Genomic DNA, 25,238 nt, shown 5'->3' on the forward strand with positions numbered 1-25,238 from the left:
TATCACACAGCTTTTGTGATGACAGACTTCCCTTTTTGCAGAGAGATCTGTCCTCCTTCTGAAGTACGAATCCATGGTGCCTAGGTGGGAGGTCAGCCACATTCAAAATTTTTCTTCCTTCATGTTACAGTATTCCTTTCAGAACAGCCACAGCCACCTTGTGGTTTTCACTGTGGAATGAGTTCCTTCTAAAGGAATTCCCCCTTCTCCTTCAAAGTGCATCCTTTGCAATTTATTCCACCAATCCTGCAGATGCTATGTGAAATGATGAAATTGTAGGTAAATACAGCTTAGAGTAAAAATTGGAATTTTTATAATCACCCCTTGGCTCCTCAGATGATCTGCATGTTTTATGAAAGCATTCATGACAAAGCTGCTTAACATTGTTCTTTCTCTTTCTAATTACACCAAAATCCTAAAAAGAAGTTCCCTGTTGGCCTATATCGTATGCTGGCTTCCTTTGTTTATCATTTGTTTCCTGCATCGAAATTTAAGATTTGAACATACTTTAAAGATTTTTTTTGCTTCAAAACTTTGTATTTGCTTATTAAAAACTAGTGCATTTCAATAATTAAAATCCTTTGAACAACAACGACAACAACAAAATGACACTGATTGAACTGCATTTTACAGCCTGCAGAATACCTTGGGCTAGCTTGGTTGTGAAAGTATATCTTATTCTTGGTTTTGTTTTGTTTTTGTTTTGTTTTTTACAGCAGCCACTGCTGTAGAGATTGCATACAATACATTGTGTAAATGTTTGATTGTTTACACATTCAAATTTTAGAAACTCTATGATTGTCTTATAATGTTTTTCTAAATGCTAGCAAAATATGGTACTGCATTATTATTTAGCAGAGAAATAAAGACAACATTTACAGATTTTTATATCTCACCTCATATTTTATTAAAAACGATATATTGGGCACTGTTTCAGCAAAAATCAAAATTTCAGGAAATCCAAGAACAGAGCACAAATAGAATTTCCTCTCAGGCTAGTGTAAGTGTTAACCAGATAGTGGCTTATATTTAAAACCATGATCCAAACAATTTAGCATGACATTCCATAAAATCTCACAAAATTAAAATTGTGCACTTCTACCCCGCAGGATAAACTGTCTGGTGTTTTGGAGAATGGCTTTAAATCTGTCATTTTTCAGTCCCTCTCCGCTTATATCACATCTTCTTTCCTTCTTACTTGCTGTGCTCCCATTCATCACAGACACCACAGCTGTAACAACAGCACTATCCTTCACTCTTAAATCAGGGGCTGTCTCTGCCACTGTCATGGTCAGTCTTTGAAACAAGAAAAAGAAAACCCAGAACAGCAGTTGCAATAGCACAAGCATCATAAATGTTCCCCAGGACTCCCATCTCACAATCCATTTGTGCCACGTCTAGGTACAGATCCCCTCACACTGCTGACTAGCAAATCGTACAGGCACTGTAATTGTGGGGTAGGTGACAGTCACCCAGCAAACCTTCCAGATCAAGAGGGAGAGAGACTTAGAGCTCATGGCCTTCTGAATGTAAGTAAATTAGCAACATCCTTTCTAAAATAGTTCGTCCAAACAAGACCATTTGGGTAAAAATGGTTAGAAAAGGCTTTACTTATTTCAAGTCTAAGTTAATATGACATATCACAGTGGTTTTTGCAGAAAGAAAAATATTCTTTCCAGGTCACCATTCCATCACTTATCATATGTGTCATTGGTGTCTGGAAGAATTAAGCAAAAGAAGACAAATGATGGAGCCCATCTCTCACTAATAACCTAAGTATTAATTTGCTTATGATTTCTTTCATTTACTCATGAAATATTGATTATACAATAGTCCTAAACATAAGAGCATTTATTGAGAATTTGATAAATGAATGAAAAAATCCATAAGCATATAAATGAAAGATACAAAAACTGATGTAATTTTTTAGGCTTCTGGAAGCTTAAACTTTAATAGAGGAAATGAGACATTTTTATAAACAGTTTTAGGATAAGACAGAAGTATCCAAATGTATCCAAAATGTCTGGTAACAATCAAATGAGCAATATTATTTATTTATATATGTAAAAAGATACAGATAGAGATATTTGTGATATATATATATATGATATATATTTATATATCTATATGTCATTTATCTGATATCTATATGGCATGTGTCTATATGATAATATGATATCTATATGGCATATATGTATATGATATCCCTATGATTTCTGTGTCTATGACATTGGCAATATATATTGTCAGTGACTTTTATGATCTGTAATTGAACAAAGTTGTACTGTTTTGTTTTGTTTTTATTTATTACAATAAAGAAGAAAGAGTACCATGGAAAGCTGGAGTATCGTAGTAACAGGGTATTAGAGAGGACTTACAGGATTTGGCTGTTATAAGCGATTTGGGGGAGGTTTCAAGGAAGTGAGCTTTGCTCTAAATTGTAAGCTCTCAGAATATGAAGACAATTCCATCATTTGGCATTTTAATAGATCTTATCTGGAAGACAGGAGAAACGAAACAAGTCTATAGCTATAATAAGTAAAGACAGCACGTCACACATATTAGCCAGAATAGAGAGATTGTTTGATCATTTTGTGGTTTGGTAAATATTCTTATTTATTTATTTATTTATTTATTTATTTATTGACCTTCATAAATCATTAAGGAATGGACATGTTTTTTTTTTAAATTTTTTTAACGTTTTATTTTTGAGACAGTGAGAGACAGAGCATGAACAGCGGAGGATCAGAGAGAGGGAGACAGAGAATCTGAAATAGGCTCCAGGCTCTGAGCTGTCAGCACAGAGCCCAACGCGGGTCTTGAACTCACAGCCCGCGAGATCATTCCCTGAGCCGAAGTCGGCCGCTTAACCCACTGAGCCACCCAGGCGCCCCTGGACGTGGTTTTAGTGCTGATACATCTTGTTCATCGAAAGACCCTGCCCAATGGAGTTCTATGAAATTGTTTAGGTTCCCTAGGAGAATACCCTGGCTTAGCGGTAGTGACTAGCTAACACCTAGCGATACCTAACCAACAATACCAGAACAGTTCTTGGTGTCAGGAATTGCTTTTCCCTTTTTTCAAAATGTATTGATGTCCTGGCAACGTAAGGGCTATTCATAGAAATAGAAAAACTAAGTAAAACGAACAAATGGTACATGAAGAAAAGCAGAAACGAACAAAAAGAAAAGAATTCCTACTATGTGGCTACACACATATAAAATTAAGAAACAGACACATCAAATACAGGGTGTTAAAAGTCAGGCAAGTGATTACTTTTGGGGAAAAATTGTGACCTGGGAAGAGAACAGGGGTGACTTCTTGTGTGCTGATAATGGCTCAGGTTTTGAGCTGAGTCCTAGGTAGGCAGGTATATTTGTTTTGTGACCATGGTTCTGTCTCTTTTCTGTATATATACTAACCTTCAAGGTAAGTTCATTAACAAAAATTAGAACTAAAAATTAAAAAAATAAGCTCAAATGAATGTGACAACTCACCAGGTGAAGCTAAACATTTAAGATGCTGATGTGCATGAAATTAATTTAATTTTCGGTTCAGTTGGGGTAATCAGGAGATATAACCAGGACCCACTATCAAAGGGAACAATTAGAAGCCCCCCATCTCTGTGCACTCAGATGTTTGAACTGAAAAGATCACGTGATCCATTGTGTTGTCCATTATGCTACTCATTAAAGAGGGCTCTGTCTCTTGAGGGAAAGGAAGAAAACAGCAGAAAAGGAGAACGGGGATGCCACATGCTTTCTACTTTGGAATGAGGTGAGACCTCAAAGCATGTGACTGACCACATCTTCCAAGTCATGTGTCTGGGGAGATGGATTGGTGAAAGACTAAAGCACACCTGTGACAGAAAGAACCAGCCACTCAAATCATGGGCGTGGTTGAGCTGACTATGCTATGACTGCTAAGTCAGAGATCTTTTTCCTCTTGGACAATCCACCGTCTGCCCCAAGAGTAGAATGATGGACCAATAAGTTAGTCACGACACCTATGGCCATAGAGCAAGATGTTGGGGATCCAGCAGAAGGTGGCAGTGAAAAAAATAAGAGGACATATACGAAATACAGGCATCAATGATGACAACTTAACAAAATAGAAAGGGAGAAAAATGTGTGCATTTTTCTCTCCTAAATTTACTGTATCCATCGGGGTTCCTCAGGGTCTGAGTGGCACTATGATAATTTTGGTTAAATGTGGACTTTGTATCCAGACAACTGAGTTCAAATAATTGCTACGTTCTAAGTTTCATAATCTGTAAATGAGTATAATGAGGAAAATATCAGGACATTTGTCAGAAACCTCTTATGAGAGTTAAAAATGGATATACCAGTAATTGTTTATCCCTTCTAGGATTTTTATAAATGTTATAAGTGTTAATACATATAAAACATGTAGAACTTGGCCTTGCAATTTCAGAACTATATGATAGTTACTATTATTTTACTGTTATCAAAATAATCATTTTAATGATCTTCTGAATTATCATTTTACTAACTCCAGTCTTGGTTTTATGTCATCAGTTTTTCCTTTGGACTGACACCAAAGTAATCATTTAGAAAGGAAATGTGGGTCACATGATATGCTAGTTTACAACTGTCCAGGGAACCTTAAGTGACTTCATCAAAATAAAAATGTGTTTATGTGGTTTATTAGGCTATTCATGATTTATCTCTGAATATCTCTTCATATTCAGATCCTATCTTTTCCAACATGCATCTTCTAAGTTAGCCATAGTAAGTTCATTGCGGTCCCTGCACCCTCTTTGTTTCATCTTCACTTTGTGCCCAAGACAATGCTGCACTCTGCCTGCAAAGATCTCCCTGAGCTTCTGAACCTTCACTCCTCAACAAAGATGCTCCCGGAGTATCACTCCTCAGGAAGCCTTCTTATTCCTTTGCTATTTTGGCATAAGTTCATATACCCCAGACTTATATGGCATCATTTGCATAAAATTTTGATGCAGCTCTTAAAATACAACACTGCATTGTCTTTTTACTTTGTCTGTACATAATAGATGATTAAGGTATATTTAGAGATAAAGAATAAGAGGCCAGAAGAATATGGAATACAAAAATTACTATCTGATAACCTTGAAGAAGTCAAGTTTTCCAGAACTTCAAAATGTCTTTGAAATTCCCCAAATTCAGTGTGGAGGAAAAAAAAAGAGTACAATTATGTAATTATGGTATTTTTTTTTATATCAATTCAGAGTTTTTTGGTCCTTTGGGAGAAAGAATATCATATATTGAATAACTTTGGGTGCCAGGAGGTCTTCATACATTTACATACACATAAGCTTACAACAATTCCCTCCTATAATGTTATCTTTATTTACAAGTGAGAAAACTCAGGTTGACAAAATTAAACATGGGGCTGGAATCAAACATAAGGCTTCTGGAGGCCAAAGCTTTTGCTTATTTTGTGGCAACTGTCCCATCTCACAAGAATCGCTGAGTATTGTGAAACATCTGATAATATTTTCTCAGTTAATCCCAATGCAAACATTATTTAGATCAAATTAACTAAAGTTTATTGCCTTGCTTATTTGTTTTAGCATATTCTTCCAAGGAAAATGGAAGAATTTACCTGTATATAGTAGGAACAATTAAATACTTTTACGTAGTTTTTAAAGTTTATTTATTTATTTTGAGAGAGAGAGAGAGCATTCACACACATGCGTATGAGTGGGGGAGAGGAAGAGAGAGGGAATCACAGAGAATCCCAAGAAGGCTCTGCAGTATCAGCATACAGCCCTATGCAGGGCTCGATCTCATGAACCATGAGATCATGACCTGAGCCAAAATCAAGAATTGGACACTCATCTGACTGAGCCACCGAGGCACCCTAAATGTATTTTTAAAAATTAGTGAGAATTTTAAAGAGTAAGAATATTTAATAAAATCAATGTTTTCTGAGCCACAAATTCTTTAAACCAATTCTTTAATTTGCTACCAAGTGGTTGTATAAGTGTGGGAAAGCCACCTAGCTCTCTGGACTACAGTTTTCTTGTTATCAGAAGGATAAGAATAAATAAAAGATATCACAGTGTTTTGTAGCCGTTAGGGTCTATCTGCTCTGATTTATCACCCAATGTCTCCCACTTTGTAAATATTAAAATATTACATGATCATGTCCATTTTTGCAGAATTAAATTACCACTTACTCTCTACATTACGGCATTCTAAAATTCCTTTTGAATCCCCAACAGAGAAATAAAACATAATTTGTATGTAGCATTTTAATTTATGTGGTCATCTGGGACATATTTCCAAATGCTAAGATAAATGACTATCCAATTAGTTTTTTTCATATTTTGCATAAAAAGAAATGTGGTTTATAAAAAAAAAGTCTTCAAACAGAAGTTGAATTTCATAACTGTAAAAGGGAATTTTATTTATTCATGCATCAGACAGACCAGAAGATGTATTTAATTTTCTGATTCCATATCAATTCCCTAAGTATAAGTTGGTATTTGTTGGAAAAAAAAAATAAATACACACACAAAAAAAAATGAATGAAATAATTCACTTGCATTTTAAGTTGGTGAACTGTATTTTGTAACTTCACTAATAATTAAGACTTTAATAAACAAGATATAAAATCATGTACATTTAAAGAGAAATGGAAGCACGGATTCAAAAAAATTTTGCACCTATTCAAAGTTTTAACTGAATATAGGTAACTAGATTGTGCTATACTCCAAATTAATTGTCCTTTTACGTCTTATTAAAATATTATTACATTCTTTTGCCCTTTGAACATAACTTTCATACACAGGACAGATTTTTTCACTTTTTTTTTGGTTTGTCTGTTTTAAGTTTATTTATTTATTTTGAGAGTTAAGGGAAGGGGCAGAGAGAGAGAGGAGGGAGAGAATGCCAAACAGACTCCATGTTCAACTTGAAGCCCGACGCAGGACTCCATCCCATGCCCTGTGAGATCATGACCTGAGCCCAAGTCAAGAGTAGGTTGCCCAACCAACTGAGCCATCCAGGCACCCCTCCACTTTCTTATGAATAATGTTTTTATGATGTGACAGCATCAAACTCATGCATTTATTTGTGTTTGTAAAAACAACTATGAAGTTTTGTTTCAAAGAGTAGGTGTGTGCAAATATATACGCACATAAATATATACACACATATATGTATGTATATATGTATAACATTTATTTTCCATGTAGAAGGACCCGTTTCTTTGATCTATGTGACACTTGACGCCTCAGATACTTCTTTAAGCATATCTTATATCCGGTTGATATCATAAACCTGCATCCATTTGTACATAAGTGAATCTGGCATTCATTGTCTGAGGTTCTGTTTTATGGGATTTCAGACTATACAGTGAAATGAGGAGTGAAACGAACAGTAGGGTGAACCACAAATGAGATTATAGCTATGAGCAAGGTCTCGTGAGTCAATTGGGGTGGTTGCTTTCCTGCTTTCCAATCACATCAGAGCCTTTTAAAGCTCTGTTGTCACATGAAAGTTAGAAAGATTTTACTTAGAAACAGAACTTTTAAAGGAGAGGAAGAAACCAGTAGAATACCTTCTGGAATTCTTTGTTTTACTGGAACAAGTCATTTTTAACCATCATATGTTAGCGTTTACCTTAAAATCTGATCATGAGTATCAGATATGAGGACTGATGTGAACACATCCAGATTGTTTACATCTTTTGAAAGGAGAATAAAGCTTCCACTTGGGATATCATAAATTTCTTAATTTTCTTTCTTAATTAGCTTTATGACTACTTACTAGGGCATTTTTGCCAGGGAGGTTTTTGTTTTTGCTTTTGTTTTTGTGTTTTGTATAGTTGACATGCAATATTACATCAGTTTCAGGTGTACAACATAGCGATTCAGCAAGTTTATACATTATGCTATACTCACCATAAGCATAGCTACCATCTGTCACCATACAACGCTAAACAATATCATTGACCATATCCCTTATGCTGTGCCTTTTACTTTATCATAGAACTTTCTTATAAGTTCTCTCTGCCTCAATATCTGTATCTACAAAATGGGGAGACAAGTCATTACTGCAGTGGTGCGATACAAGGATGACATGAAAAAATCATGGAAATAACTAAAATGGTGGGCTCCTTAAAAACAATGAGAATAATGGAATCCTAAAAGATTCGTGATCAGGGGCGCCTGGGTGGCGCAGTCGGTTAAGCGTCCGACTTCAGCCAGGTCACGATCTCGCGGTCCGTGAGTTCGAGCCCCTCGTCGGGCTCTGGGCTGATGGCTCGGAGCCTGGAGCCTGTTTCCGATTCTGTGTCTCCCTCTCTCTGCCCCTCCCCCGTTCATGCTCTGTCTCTCTCTGTCCCAAAAATAAATAAATGTTGAAAAAAATAAAAAAAAAATAAAATAAAAGATTCGTGATCAAGTGTCAGTTTCTCACCATTAGAAGCAAGAGGTTTAGGGATTACCATGATGAGTGGATAAGTAGGAGTGACAGCTAAGAAGGTTGATCACAGAGAGGCATGGATATTGTTAATAAAAAGTAGTATCCTTAGGTCAATAAAAAATATTACTCCATGTATACAATAAAAATAAATTGAGAATGTATCTTTAAAAATCAATTGACTGAAAGGGAGGCCAGGTTCCCAGGTTCCCCATCTACTGGGAGTGTTGCCTGCTGACTGATCAATAAATTTATTCCTAGTCATGTTCCTCAGCTGAAGGCAGGTTTCTTGCCCAAAATAATAGCCTCTCCTTAGGGGCAGCCTGCATCAGGTTATTCTTATAGCACAAAATCCAAACCTCTTGTCTCAAATCTGGAACTTTTCCAAAAGGCTATCCCAGTTCACAGCTTTCCCAGGGGACTGGTTTAGGCTTTGGCTAAAGTGCTAATGCAGCTTAACTACTACCCAATTCTACTTCTTTTCCTTAAGTTTTTCTTGTCTTCTTGTTTTTTTTTTGTTTTGTTTTTTTTTTTTTTTTTTGGTTTGTTGTTTGTTGTTGTTGTTTTCCCTATAAACACTCTCTACTAAAATTCCTGCTTGCAATTTCCTGGGTAATCTGTCTCAAGATATCTACTACTGAGTGACTTAACATTTTACTGGAGAAGGTGGACAAACAAACATTTCACCAAAATGTAAATTGGAAAAATACAGTGTATGGAGCTCTAGAACAGTAATCTGAGCATATCACTAGAGGCCTAAAGAGTCCAGGGGAGCAAGTACATTACCTCCTCTGCCTGGGAATTGGGGAGGGAGGTCATTAAAAGCTTTCCACTTGGTATTGCTAATATAGCTCCTATTTACAAAATGGATGCCAGCATCTGGAGGTCTAAAAAGAGCCCTCTTCTGTGGGATTTCATACACGGAGACACACATGGACCAGTTGTTTTTTTAGGGGGAGATTTAAATAAACTTTTAGTCAAACCTAATTTCTCTGATACACATCATCAGTAAGGCTGAAGACCCAACCGTCTCTGCCTTTAATGATTCTAGGTATTTAAAGCATTGGTATAGTTAATGTGGGAAAAGCATGTTCTTAATCACTTGGTTTTGAAATGGGGAACCTTTCTTCCTCCATCACACATTTTGGACAGCAATTCGGATGGTAATTCTATATTTTTTAGAGAAGGAATCCTAGACTCTAGATTTATGTTTTCATTATAATGCTAAACACACCTCTGCATTTACGCTTTTAAGTTATTATTACAGTGCTTCTTTCTCATAACTTAACTCGGTGGAAAAGATAAATGTGTGTGATTTTGGATGTGTCTTATTTGCATATCAGTCTTAAATTATGGATGGAAGGGCAGCTAGAAAGCCCTGCAATACTCTTCCAAGATTTCAGAGGTATCATTTACTCTGACCCTAAGGTGCAGGACATATTCCTTTGAATCAGTAACTGATGTGCAATAGAAACAAAGACACTGGATTTGAGGAGGTCAAAGAGCTTTGTGGGAGTGAATAATACAGATGTGTATTGCCCAATAATAAAACCACTAGCCACATGGTGACTTAATTTAAAACAAGTAAAATTAACTACATTTAAAAATTCACTTCCACCTCACAAATGTTTAATGGCCACACATGGCTCATGGCTACTGTATTGGAAAGTGCATTTTCATCATCACAGAATATTCTAGTGAAAAACTTGAAACAGACTTAGTTTTTGAGATAAATATATAATTTAAAGTGGAGAGGTAGTAAGCTATGTACTATCTTCAATTAATTAATGAAAAATGGAAGGGATAATTACTTTCTTTTCAGGAGAGAGTTAGTCTTCTCTAGGACAAAAATGTTTGGAAAGAAGATGTGTTCCATGGAAGCCCTGAGTTTGAGAGCTTAAGGCAATCAATCTTGGTAGACAACTGAGACGGCAAGTCAAACCCTGAAGTCACAGGTCTGCCACATTAAATAGCAACAAATGCAAACACATCACACATTGACATTTTTTACATGCACACACACACACACGCACACACACACACACACACACACACACACACAGAGTTTAGATTTTTTTCTATGTTGGTATAAAAAGAATTCAATAACAATGAAGATGAGGCTTAAATATCTATTTTTTTAGTGAATAAATAATGTTCCATTTGGGCTATTAAAAGGCATGCATTTCATGAGATTATTTGGATGTGATGATCAGTTAGAAAAAGTACAGTTTATCAGAGTCACTTGGAATTGTATCTTTAATGTGATATAGCTCTAATAACCAATTCAATTTGGAACATAACTTTTCTTTCTAAAAAACCATTTAATTAATACTAATAAGTTCATGAAAATTATGGTTCATTTATTATAAGGATGTATTGTCAACATTTATCTCAAAAAGTAACATCTGTTTACTTAGTGAACTATGCTTTGGGGGAAGAATTGATTTAAGTATTTTCAGATAACACATTTTTATTTTAAGTGTATGACACCATTTTGTTCAGAATATAGCAATTACAGAAAGCCTGAACATTGTTTTAACCTATTGGGCATTTATTGAAAAATTACCTTAGAAATTATCTTTTGTGTCTCTCTCACAAGCAAACAAGCAGCCAAAGAGATGTGTGAGTGAAAAACATGGGATGGAAAAATAATCTTTGCTAAATATGTTTTGGGTTAGAAGCCTCTTTTACAATGGAGTCCCTTGTCTAGAAAAAGCCATAAAATGAAGAAGCAAACCTTCAGTGACTATTTCCACAGTCCATCTGATAATAGATTGTTTCAGTCTATCTGATAATAGATTGTGATTCTGACATCAAAAACTGATCCAAAATGGACTCTCGTCCGAGGTGGAGTCCCTCTTCCAAGAACTTTAAAATCTAGAAGTAGAGGGACAGAAAAGTTGTCAGAGTCAAAGTACATAAATGTCTATTGCCTTGTTGCTAAATAGTATCCTGATGCTAAAATCTTAGCATAAACCTAGTTTCTTCTTTCAGGAGCCTATGTGTTCAACTGTTTCTGTAATTTCCAGGAAATGCCTGAGATTATATATAGACACATAGATATGTCTGTCTATCTACTATCTGTCATCTGTCATCTACCTATCTATGATATACATTATTATATTCTTGACCGAGTTAATCTTGGTTTCAATTACTAATTCCAAATGAAATCTAATTAACAAGAACCTCAGAAAAATAAACTGGTTGTTCAGAAATAGAAGGAAATAAAAGTTGTTTGCAAATTTTTAATTAAACTTTTAGTTTCTAATGATATTTCTGCTGCCTTCTAGATGTATAATGTGATTTTATTTATTTTTTAATTAATTCCAAACTTTAAACAGATTTGTGAACATGAGCAATTTCTACAAGCATGGGTAGTTCTGAAAAGTTTAATGTGCTATCAGTTTATAAATAATTCAGACAGCAACAGGCTATTCTTATTACAGTGTCTGATAACAATGGGAGTTTAATAAATATTTTTAATGAATATATTGACTATATTTCTATTTCCAGGGTCTGCTATCATATGTGGTTTGCCTTATCCACTTTTTGTGCTTTTTTGCATTTTCTAGAAAAAGGCTGAAAACCCCCTGCTGAGTTTTCTTTTTAGATCTTTAAGAATCACAATGTCTTTGAAATCACATTATTAGTCTAGTATTAGCAAACTCTGAGCCTCTCTGCACCAACAGGTTTTGTAAATAAGTGAATCAGATCTGGTAGAAACGAATGGAAGAGAACTTGTCCTGTGTGATAGGGCAACCACCGCTCAGCTTCAAATTGTCTCCTATAGTAATGCAATCTCTCTGTGTTGACATTACTGAATTTAATGTTTTATTATTATTATTGTTATTATTATTATTATTATTATTACTATTTTTACATGACATACTATCAAACTTCTTCACTCTTGAAACATTTTCATTTGGGTGGCTTCCAGTATTCAACAACCAAAGAGTAAACCAAAGAGACTTTCAAAATAGTAAACCAGATTCATGGTCTCTTATCTATAATACTTATGTGATAAATATTATTTCACAGAAGTATTTTATGTAGAGTAATGATTCTATTTATTACTATTGGGTGATTCCACTGAGTGCTACTGATTATTTCAAATTTTGTTCTAGGGGATGTATACCCTTCCTAATGACATGTGTTATTTTGTTTAGATCAAAGTTCACTAAACTTCTACTCTCTTCCCCTGTTCCCACTGCTTGTCCTGATAGAATCAGTAACTACTCACGAACTGATTGACACCAGCTTTATTATAGAAGAAGTTTCTTCCATAATTATCGAAATTAAAAAGGAAAGGGCATAGAGATACTTGGGTAAATTGGGGAAGCAAAATATAATTACATGTTTAAATGTTTCCTTAGTAATTTCACTTGCAGTCAACAAAATTAGGACACATTAAGTACCTACATATTTTAGATGACTTTCAAGTGGAAAGACTAGTCCAAAAGAAATCAATGTTTGTAATTTTTGAGGTACTTTAATAGTACCAATGGAGAAAGTATTCCTTTATGACACTTTCTTTAATGTTTATTTATTTTTTGAGAGAGAGAGAGGAAGAGAGAGAGTGTAAGTAGGAAAGGGACAGAGAGAGAGAGAGAGAGAGAGAGAGAGAGAGAGACAGAATTTGAAACAGGTTCCATGATCTGAGCCATCAACACAGAGCCTTAAGCAAGGCTTGAACCCATGAACCACAAGATCATGACCTGAGCCAAAGTTGGACGCTTAACTGACTGAGCCCCCCAGTTGCCCCTCCTATATGACATTTCTTTTTTTTTTTTTTTTTTTTTTTATGACATTTCTATAATTAACCCAAGATAACCCAATTACTTCCAGTACATGTACTGTTATTTTCATGTGCTAATATGCTGTGATCATTGTGATTAAAACATATAAAGGATAGAAAGAAGGGTTGAGTTATATAAAATATACACATTTAATTTATAATTAAGAATGTAATACCATGAAACTGAAAAATGACTTTTGCTATTGGAGCAACGTTTAATGCTAAATACCAGTGCATTATATATTGTTTTTCATTTCTTTTAATTGAATTTTTATGTTTTTTTTCAAGTTTATTTATTTTGAGAGAGAGACAAAGAGGTGAGTCAGGGAGGGGCAGAGAGGGAGAGGAAGAGAGAGAGAATCCCAAGTAGGCTCCACACTGTCAGCACAGAGCCCAATGCAGGGCTTGAACCTAGGAACTGTGAGAGCCAAATGCTTAGCTGACTGAGCCACCCGGGCACATTATACAGAGAACAAACTAAGGTGGATGGGAGGTGGGAAAGAAGGAAAATGGGTGATGGACATTGAGGAGGGCACTTGTTGGGACGAGCACTGGGTGTTTTATGTAAGCTAATTTGACAACAAATTATATTCATAAAAATTAATAATAAAAAAATAAAATCTGTGGAAATGTTAATTATAACTTCATAAGTGAATTGTACTAATCTTTATGTGTTTTTCAAAATTCCTTGAACCATCTGATATTGTCTTTAAGATTGTATTTATAAAGGCCAAAACAAATTATTAATCAGCTGAGAATATTCAACTATATGTAAGTTTGTATGATGTAAAATAACTCATTGCATTGACCTATTTCACTGAATTAAGTTGATTAACAACCACAATCTTCTTATAGGTATTTAATTAGATCTAAGGCAGGCTGTAGCCAATATGAAAATTAAGCAAAAATCATTTCCTTTTCTTTCTTCCCTCTCTTTTTGTGGCACAGGAACATGTTTCGATTCCCATCTCACTTCTAAAATTGGTGTTCTTAAGTTTGTTTTGCATTGCTTTCTTTTGTTCAGTAGAACACATACACCACAGTAGGTCAGATATGTAGTACCAATATATATGCAATATACTAAACTGTTTGAGAGTATAAGTCTGCATTTCAGGCTTTAAATATGCTCTCTCCTGTTTTAAGGATTTCATCTCTACATTTCCATGTTAACAAACCACATCACACCAAAGCAGACTGCAGCTGGGACCGTCAGAGCCATCCTTAGCTGTCAGTTACAAACTCACTGACCAGATACTCTTTATTCAACAGCTAGGATTTATAGTAAGTTTTGTGATTTTTGTGTTACATTATTATAAATTCAGCAGCGTTTTCAGAACCAGGTTCAAAAACAGGAAGCGTGTCTGACCCCATTTAACAATGTTTCTGACACTGAAATGTGATGAACTGACAGCCCAGGAAGGAGAACTATATTTTGGCGTTGGAGGAGAACAACACTTGGGGAAAAGGCACTCTAGTTGCATTTAACATCCTTTATTTTCTTTTAACTTTGAACATTTTGAATGGTACATAATCTCATGAGAGGAAAGTTACCAAAATTCTCAGCAAATTTTGGATTTATTTCAAACTGTAGAGACTAGTATCAAGAAATGCAGAGAGAGGTAACTCTAACTAATTATTCCAGGATTATATTCGCAGTGCTTTATTCGATGCACTTTAAAATAGCAGGCAGACATCTGATTGAGAGGAAAATAAATTTTGCCTTGTAAACTTCAGCATTTGATGTCCAGTGAAAAGACAAAGTAGGTTAACAGCTCGGGCTTCTCCGAATGACTAATGACAATGTCAGATCTATTTTAGAAGGAGTTATCATTGTTGCTAAAGTATCTTCAGGCTCATGAGCCCTTTTATTGAAAATATACAAAGAGAAGCAATGATCAAGGTCACCATTCACTGTGAACACTAGACAAGCTAATGACATGGACTATTGGAAATTTCAAACATTTTATCAAGCAGGAAAAATTGAATTACTGAGAACAAGAATACCGTGAAGCATCAAAAACCAAGAATAATTTTAAAATGCTCGACTAGCATATTTTGGACATCCAAGTTCTTCACTCTTTTGGCCAGGCAGACATGTGGGAGTGGGGAGTTAATCACAAATACGCTGTGCACTTTTTGCTTTTAGGACTAGTTAGTGTTTGATATTGCTAAGTAACATTTTACTTGGTTAGACTCCTCAAATGTTTGATTTCCTACAAGTTACCTGCTATTTACATTATGTGTTCATTGGGCATTGAAGTCTCGACGTGTTGAAGATGATGATCTAATACACTGAAGAAGGGAAAATACACATATAAGGGAAAGAACACAAATTATATTAACCAGCATAAGAACCAAATATGGTAGAAGAGAATCTTTGCAAACAGCTGATGAATACTAAAAGGGAAGACATAGCCTCCTATTGTATTAGTCCTTTTAAGGTGTGGATACTTTTCAAATTAACGAAATATTCCATATTATTCCACTTAAGGCCTATACTTATGAATAGTCTTAACTGTTTTACAGATTAACAATTTTGAGAAATTGTTTTAAAAAGCTTTACTGAAATTTAGTTATTTTTACATAGATATTGTCTAAATAAGAAACCCATAAATATTAAAGAATAAACAGGAGTCCTTTCCATTTTCATATTATAAATTGTAATATTTTTATCTCACTTAATCACTTGGTATTTGTTTTGTTAGATTTTTTTTTAATTTGTAGAATAAACAAATTATGACAGTTTATAGTTTTCCACTTCTTTAGCTTTATTGTGACTCAACTTTAGAATTTATTATTTTTTCTTTTTTTAGCATTCATTTTATTTTATTTTTCACCATGGTAAGTGTACTCTTTAATGTCCATACCCTATTTCCTGCATCCCTTCCCCGCCCATTTCCCCTCTGGTAACTATCAGATTTTTTTTGATTTTTTTTTTTAATTTTTTTAACCTTTTTTTAAATTTATTTTTGAGACAGAAAGAGACAGAGCATGAACGGGGGAGGGTCAGAGAGAGGGAGACACAGAATCTGAAACAGGCTCCAGGCTCTGAGCTGTCAGCACAGAGCCCGACGAGGGACTCGAACTCACGGACCGCGAGATCATGACCTGAGCTGAAGTCGGCCACTTAACCGACTGAGCCACCCAGGCGCCCCCAGATTTTTTTTAAGTTAGGAGTTGATTTATGGGGTTTGTGTCTTTCTTTGTTTTTTGAATGTTTGTTTTGTTTTTGCTTGTTTTGTTTCTTAAATTCCATATATGAGATCATATGGTATTTGTCTATGGTTTTTGCTTGTTTTGTTTCTTAAATTCCATATATGAGATCATATGGTATTTGTTTTGCTTGTTTTGTTTCTTAAATTCCATATATGAGATCATATGGTATTTGTCTATTAATTCTCAGCTTTATAATTTCTTTATGGAGAAATATTGTACTCTGTCTTTTTATTTCTTTTCAACTTCCCCACTATTCCTTCAAAAACATTTTCTAATAATATCATCATATAGTGTGTATCTTCGTGAAGTCTAATGTGATATTTAGCTTACATTTGTACTGTTATGTTTTATTTAATTTATCTTAATATCTGTATTTCATACTCACCATTTTGGGTAAATTCACAATGCATATAGACTTGGACTTCATATTTCTTCAAAATTCCTAACTTTTTCCTCAGTATTTTAATCACCCCTTTAAAAAAATCATTTTGAAAAAAAATCTTTCAGAAAGGTACTTCTAGGTTAAAACTGTGAAAAGTGGGAATGTGGTGGCTCAATCTATTAAACATTTGAGTTTGGCTCAGGTCATGATATCACAGTCATGATTTTACAGTTGTGAGATGGAGTCAGTCCCTGCACTGAGCCTGGAGCCTATGTAAGATTCTCTCTCTTCCTCTGGTTCTCCCCAGCTCATGCTGTGAGACAAACAAAAAAAAAACCCCAAAACTGTAAAAGAAAAAACTGAAGTCTCGTATTTGTAGATGGTTGGATTTGACCCAGTAATGCACATAAACAATTAACGTATACACATAGCTGAAAATTTACACTACTATTATTTCTATTTCTTTAGGATATAGCAAAAAGTTAGAAGTTCTTCAATCTTATATTCTAGTGTTTTGATGTCATATGTTCCTGAGATTTTACTCTTATTAAAAGTGTACATGTATCAAGTATGAATTCTATAATATAAATTATTGTAATCGACAAGGTAAATAATCATATGATTCTAACAGTGTCGTCATTAATTTCTCTGCAACAAAGTGACTTGAGTTTCTCTTGGTTAGACTAAGCTAGGATATGCCATGCTAACAAACAAATAATGTTTAGCAAATCAAGTGATTATTGATTTCTCTTATAAATTCTTCTCTGGAGCCAGTCAATTCTCCAGAGAAATTCCTCCAAGCAGAGACACTGCGATCCAAGATAAGCAACTCTATCATTTTCTCCTTGGATATCCTGAACAGTATCCTGGTCAGGAAAAAACAAAAACCTGTTAATTGAGCTTTTTACTGACTCGCCACAGAGGAATCTACATTTCTGCTCATTTTATTGGTCAGTATCTGCCATAATTTCATACAATTGTAAGTAGGACTTAAAATATAGATGCTTTGCTCCTTCATTTATTCTGAAAAACTGCCTTTTAATTAGAATGTGGAGTCTAATAACATTAATGTAACTATATAAATCACTAGATTTAGAGTTACCAGCTTAGTTTTTTTTTTCTTCCCTTTTTTGAATTATTTGAATATTTTGGGAAAGTGCAGTTCTATTTATTGGTGGTTTAGCCATACCTCTTTAAATTACTTTTCACTGGTAATCTAGGAATTTCAATGTATACCTTCAACTTCTTTCAGTCTTAAATATAAGCAAATTTTAAATCATATAATCCAATTTAGTGTCCCCATCCCCACCTCATTTTATGCATTATGCCTTACATTCAATGTAAATACACTTAACAAAAATATTTTTTTTTGTTTTATATCATTATCATTATAGGTATTACAAGGGAGTTCATAGAAAAAATTATATATATATATACATATATATGTGTATATATATGTATATATATATATATATATATATATATATATATATTTCTTTAATTTAGCAAACATTTTCCAGACTGGATACTATTTATTCCTTCATTAATATCAACGTTTCCCATTGGTGTCATTTCCTTTCAACCTAAAATATCCACCCTTAGTATTTCTAGAATTGCAAGTCTCTTGGCCACAAATTCTCTTATTTTTGTTTACTTGAAAAAGCATTTATTTATTTTCATTCTTGAAGGACATTTTTTTTCTGCCAGATCTAAAATTCTGAATTTATAGTTTTATTTCTTTCAGTGCTTTCTAGATGTTGCTTAGTTTCTGGTCTGTATTGTTATTGATGAGAAATCAATGGTCATTAGAATAATGGTCATTTTTCTCTGGATAATTTCAAGACATTTATTTGTCTTTGGTTTCCAGTATTTTGTGGGCATGGTTTTCTTCACATTTATCTTTCTTTTGTTTTTTGAAAACTTTATTTAATTTTGAGAGAGAGCAAGAGAGCACATGCACACGAGCTCAGGAGGGTCTGAAAGAGAGGGAGACTGAGAATCCCATGCAGGCTCTGTGCTTTCAGCCTGACTTGAGCCATCCTGGGCTCAAGAGTCAGACACTCAACCGACTGAGCCACCCTGACACCCCCACATTTATCTTTCTTGAAGTCTGCTGAGCTAATTAAATCTTTAGATTTATGCCTCTCACAAAATTGTCAAAATTTGGGGTCATCAGTTCTGACATTCTCTCCCATTTCCCTCTACACAACTCTAATTACACACACTTGGACTTTTTAATATTGTCCCACAGATTTCTGGGTCTTTTTTTCAATATTCTGTTTTCACATTAGATAATTTCTATTGAACTATTTGAAGTTTGCTGATTCTTTTTATGAGCATGATTCTGCTATTAAGCTATCTAATAATGTTTATGGGGTGCCTGGGTGGCTCCGTTGGTTAAGTGTCCAACTCGTGATTTCCGCTCAGGCCATGATCTTACACTTTTGTGAGTTTAGGCCCAAATTGGGCTCTGCACTGACTCTTCAGAGTCTGCTTGGGATTCTCTCTCTCTCTCTCTCTCTCTCTCTTTCTCTCTGACCTTCCCTGCTTGAGCTTGCTCTCTCAAAATAAATAAGCTTCAAAAAGTAATTTTAAGCTGTCTACTAATGTTTAGTTTCAGATACTATGTTATGCCGTGCTAGAATTTCCATCTTGTTTATTTTTTAATGTGATTTCTGTGCTGATTTTTTCTATCTTCTTGTTCCACACAAGCAAGTTTCATCTATCTCATCATGGATAATTATTATACCTATTTTTTCTCTGATAATTCTAAAATATCAGGACTGATTTCCATTGATTTTCTTTTTTTTTAATTTATTTTTTTAACGTTTATTTATTTTTGAGACAGAGAGAGACAGAGCATGAACAGGGGAGGAACAGAGAGAGAGGGAGACACAGAATCTGAAACAGGCTCCAGGCTCTGATCTGTCAGCACAGAGCCCGACGCGGGGCTCGAACTCACGGATCGTGAGATCATGACCTGAGCCGAAGTCGGACGCTTAACCGACCAAGCCACCCAGGCGCCCCTGATTTTATTTTAAGAGCAGGCTACATTTTCCTGTTTCTTCTCATGTGAAGCAATCTTGGATTTTATCCTATATGTTAAGTAAACTTTAAGTTGTACTCAGTTTCTGCCATAAGTGTTAGTATTATTGCTTTTAATGGCAATTAACTTGGTTGTACACAAACTAAAATTTCCGTGTCTTTTATAGGAAATCAAATCTCAAGTTTAGTCCTTTCCTTTCCTTTCCTTTCCTTTCCTTTCCTTTCCTTTCCTCTCTCCCTTTTTTCTTTCTCCTTACTCGGATGTTTATAGTCTGCCCATGCATGATGGCACTGGGGCCAGCCAGAGATTTGCACATATTTGTACATAGAAACTTGGATTCTCTTCCTGACTTTCTGTTTTCTACTATTCTCATCTACTATTTTCACCTCATTCTATCATTTTAGTGGCTGTAGGTGCCCTGATCTCTGCCCTCTTGCCCTTCAAACACAGAACACTGTGAGTCATGAAAGTTTTGGCCAGCCAACATGTGGATGACTACAGCATGCCCACAGGCATAGCAAATAAAAAAGGGAGGAAGTGGTGGTGGGGATGGTCGAGTATATCACATGCTAGTCTCTTCATCCAAGTTTCCACTTCATTCTAGAATCTGTCTACTTTATTCACATTCCAGATCTCTAGGCAGTCTGTTGTACATTGTACAGAGTTTACAGCTCTAATCTGCAACAGTGTTGGCCTGTTAGAAACGTAGACATTTATACTGGAAGTGGAAACCAGAGTAGCCTTGCTATTGGTACATAGAAAGGAAAAAAAAAAAAACAAATAAAATAAAAGCTTGAATACTGGTGTATAATGGTGACACTGTCTTCCAAACTTGGTTCGGGGTACCCCAAACAATTCTGGTGGAAGTATTATAGTAGAAGTTCTTGTTTAAGATAAATTGCATAATAGAATAGTTTAAGATAAATTGCATAATAAAATAGTTTTTTCCACTTAACTAACATTTGGCGAAGTGCACAGAAATAGATATTAAATAAACCCTTGTTACATTAGCACTCTATAAAGACTGAATAAAACATAATAACTTTTATGTAAAAAATGACAGATATTTCTGGAATTTTCTAACTGAATTCACTAAGTATAAGTATCTAAAATATTGGATCAATATCACATTTTAATATGGCAATTAATGTACTAAAATGTGAAATAATTTTAATATATAATTTCTTGAAAGCTCATTTTGACGTCTTTAGCTACAGATTTAGCACTGAAAGAATAGGAATAGGTTCCTTCTGGTAGTAAGCCAGAAGCTTAAAGGAAGCCTGCTACCTTCTTATAATGAAATAGTAAGAATGGTTTACTGAGGACACACTAATTTTCAGACACAAGGAATTTTATTTAGTTAAGTGTATTGATGGAATGGACAACCACAATTCTATTTTGTTTGTCATATATAAATATATGTATATAATTTGTTTTATGAAAATTAATTTTGTCATGAAGTAACATCCCATGAGATAATATACAACAGGTAATAAATTGTTATTAAAAATGAAATAAATATGGTATAATGATTACTTTCAAATGGCCTTCCTTTGCCTCATCCGACTACATGTACTAACAACTGAATAGCTTTAATCTTAAATCCAATTCACTAAAAACAACTAAAACAAATCAAACTAGTAGGCAAAGTACAGTGACATGTTACCAATACAAAATTATTGAATTTAAGCTCAGTTTTTGAATATATTTTTAAAGTTTTTTTTTTTTAACGTTTATTTATTTTTGGGACAGAGAGAGACAGAGCATGAACGGGGGAGGGACAGAGAGAGAGGGAGACACAGAATCGGAAGCAGGCTCCAGGCTCTGAGCCATCAGCCCAGAGGCCGACGCGGGGCTCGAACTCACGACCGCGAGATCGTGACCTGAGCTGAAGTCGGACGCTTAACTGACTGAGCCACCCAGGCGCCCCTCAGTTTTTGAATATTATAAACATATTCATGTAGCAAAGAACATTTCATTATAGAGATCAAATTTGCATTTTAAAAATTAATCTAAATTTTATTTTTTAAGCACATTTTGATTTTTTCCCCCAACATTTCTCAAGGCCGTGTATATTGATTAACTGCTTTGAAGTATAATTTTATTGTAGCTATAAACTATTCACAAAAGAGAGTTTTATAGTAAAGAGTCGTGAACCTATGAACTAAATGTAGTCATAAAGAAATACCTTTACCTCTGTGGTTTTACATCCACCAATACATTATATTTCTAAAAGTAGCTTAATGAATCTTACAGTCTTTATCTCTACTACTTGGTCTCAATTTATATATTTCAGTTTATAGGATATGAAGTAAGTCAGTCATCCTAAGAAATTTGTGAGACCCACCAAAGACAACTAGAACACTGTGTAACTAATACTCACACATATATACAGACACATACATGGTGGTAGAAAAATTCTAAGATGGTTCTCAATGATCCCCACCTTGTATTTCAAAAAAAAAAAGCAATGAGAGTCCAGATCATACCAGATAATTGCTTCTAATGTTCATATCCTAAAAGCCTTCACAACCATTTGGAACTAAAATTTATGGCTCCTTTTCATCTATTCTTCATCATTGTGGTTGTGTGTCCTAATTCCCAGGACCTCCTATATTATATTTTTGACAAATGGGACCCTGCATATATGATTAAGTTAAGGGCTTTGAGCTAAGGAGATTATCTTAGATTATCTGACTAGACCCAAGGTAATCACAAAAGTCTTTATAAGATGGAGGCAGAGAAGGTCAAAGTAATAAGTAGAAGGCATAACGATGGGAGTAAAAAGTTGGGAGTGATATGAAGTAGGGGCCATGAGTTAAGAAATGCAGACAGTCTCTACAAGCTGGAAAAGGCAAGGGGATAATGTTTTCTTGAAACCTTTAGATGTAATGCAGGCTTGTAACACCTTGACTGTAGACTTTTGTCAACAACATGGCTGAATCTTACAATTAAGATTAAGCAAATTAAGCAAAAGATATTAGGTCAAAACAGGTAAATAATGTGTGATTATATTTATTAAAAAAAAAAGAACTTTAGAAACAGAAAATAATCTATAGTGTTAGAGGTAAGGACAGTGGCTTCCTTAATGAGTTGTTAGTGACTGGAAATGCCCTAAGAAAACTTCTTGAGTGGTGAGAATTGTCAGTTTCCTAATTTTGGTGGTGGTAACATAGGTTGGTTCAATTTGTACAACTTTATCAAGCTGCAAACATCTGATTCATGTATTTTTCTGTATAGATTTACACCTTCAATAAGGAGTTTACTTAGAATAAAATGTCAGGCTACTTATGCAAAACAACATTTTCTAATCCTCAATTGGAAGAGTTGAAGGAGAAATCAGTTAAACCAGATCGTCTCTGTTTTCGCTTAGCCTTACGTGGCAAGGCCATGCCACAGCTACAGGTTAGCCTATGTTCCATGATACTTGGTTCAGGTGCTCTGTTCTGCTGTCATCAACTGTGAAGTTAGAGAGTGGAGAAAGGACACAGTGCGCTCATGGAAGAACCGTGGATAGGAAAATTTATCTTAAAAAGGACCTGCAGGATGTCTGATTGGAAATGGTTTTATGATGTTTCACTACAAGACCTTATATAATCACAGTATATGAAGGCAATCTAATTTAATGATCTGAGCTGTTTGAAAGGAACTTTTTAAAGCTTCTGCAGCCCTAATTAAGGTGATTTGGAAGCAATAACTTTAATGTTGATCATTAAGCATGACACTAGATGGTAAACAAGAGATGCTGAGAAGCCCAGAAGTCCCTGCTGTTATTTCAAAACCAATATATTTGAAATAAAGTCATTGGGACTGAGATTCTTCTGACAGAACAAACTGATCTGGGAGGTAGGTAATATTGCCTGTCAGAATAAATTGTCTTGTTTCCTCTGGTGTACCTTAATTATTAATTAGGGCTCAACATTTAATGTCCGTTCTATGTTTTCCTAGATCTCTGTAATCATGACACACAAAGTTTACTAGAGTAAAATACAATTAATTCAAGAAATAGAGAAAGAGATTAATATCAAATAGCATCATTAAACCCATTGCTCATAAAATCACTGAATTATGTCTTATTTACAAAAAAATGGCAGTTTTAATTAGTTGAACGACAATTATCGTGGTTTAAGATGACAAACTGAAAGCTTATTATTTTTAACAAATGGAGTACAAAATTAAATTATTTTCATACTGTTTTACTTAAAGAATAGATTAGTGAAAACTTTAAAATGACTAGAAAGCATAGTGGCTATTGTTTACTTCCAATATACTTCTTATGAAAAAAATCTAGGAGGAGGTGAATAGGTTCTTTTTTTTGGTTTTTTATTTTTATAATATTTAAAAAGCAAAATCCATATTTTGGTATGTATTCTAGAAAGAATTGGCTTTAAAATTATGATTCTGGGTTGGAAATTATTATATAACTACCAAATTCAATAGTTTATTTTGGAGATCAATGTGACTATGTGAATATTTTGGGAAATGAGTATTCTGTAGGAAAAATAGCCAAGTTGTGGAGCAGAAGTCCATAAAATTAATGGCTTCAGGATCTTTGTACACTATTTTAGCAATAGATCACACCTGTCTAGAGTACTATGTTTATTCATTCATCCATTTGTAATCCTAAATTTCATTAATTTATTCATTCAAAAAGAAATATTTTGAGCACTATTTAAACTGTGGCAAAATAACGGATATTGAACGAGCCTTCCACCATAAACGATTATGTATCTGATCAAAACATAAGAGACAACAGGAGTGCTTGGGTGGCTCAGTCAGATGAGCGTCCGACTTCGGCTCAGGTCATGATCTACAGCTCGTGAGTTCTAGCCCCGCGTAGGGCTCTGTGCTGACAGCTCAGAGCCTGGAGCCTGCTTGGGATTCTGTGTCTCCCTCTCTCTCTACCCCTCCCCTGCTCATGCTCTGTCTCTCTCTCTCAAAAATAAATAAACATTCAAAAAAATTTAAATTTAAAATATAAGAGACAACTATTTTCAAATATTTTCTGGTATTCAGCAACATACCATGAAGAACTACAATCCTTGACAGAGGGAAATACAAAATATGAGTTCTACGTTTCCCCTGGCTTCCCGCCTTGAGTCCTACTCCAGAATGTGGCACATGAAAGTAGGGTGCAAGCCAAAGAAGGTAGTGTGAGTAGAGAAGGTAGAAATCAGAATTCTGTGTTGCTTATGCAGCTTGAATTTCTGGGGCCCCAAAGAAAAATTGAAGCAGAAGAAAGGATGTAGAAGTCTACACGGCTTGTTGCAAGGCTGATCTGTGCCTATGCAAGGTGAATTTCCCTAAAACCCGGTGGAAGGTAGCCACAGTGACACCTAATGCAGAAAAGATACTATACATTAGCAGAAT

Source organism: Prionailurus viverrinus, chromosome B1, assembly GCF_022837055.1.
Source record: "Prionailurus viverrinus isolate Anna chromosome B1, UM_Priviv_1.0, whole genome shotgun sequence".
Classification (NCBI taxonomy): Eukaryota; Metazoa; Chordata; class Mammalia; order Carnivora; family Felidae; genus Prionailurus; species Prionailurus viverrinus.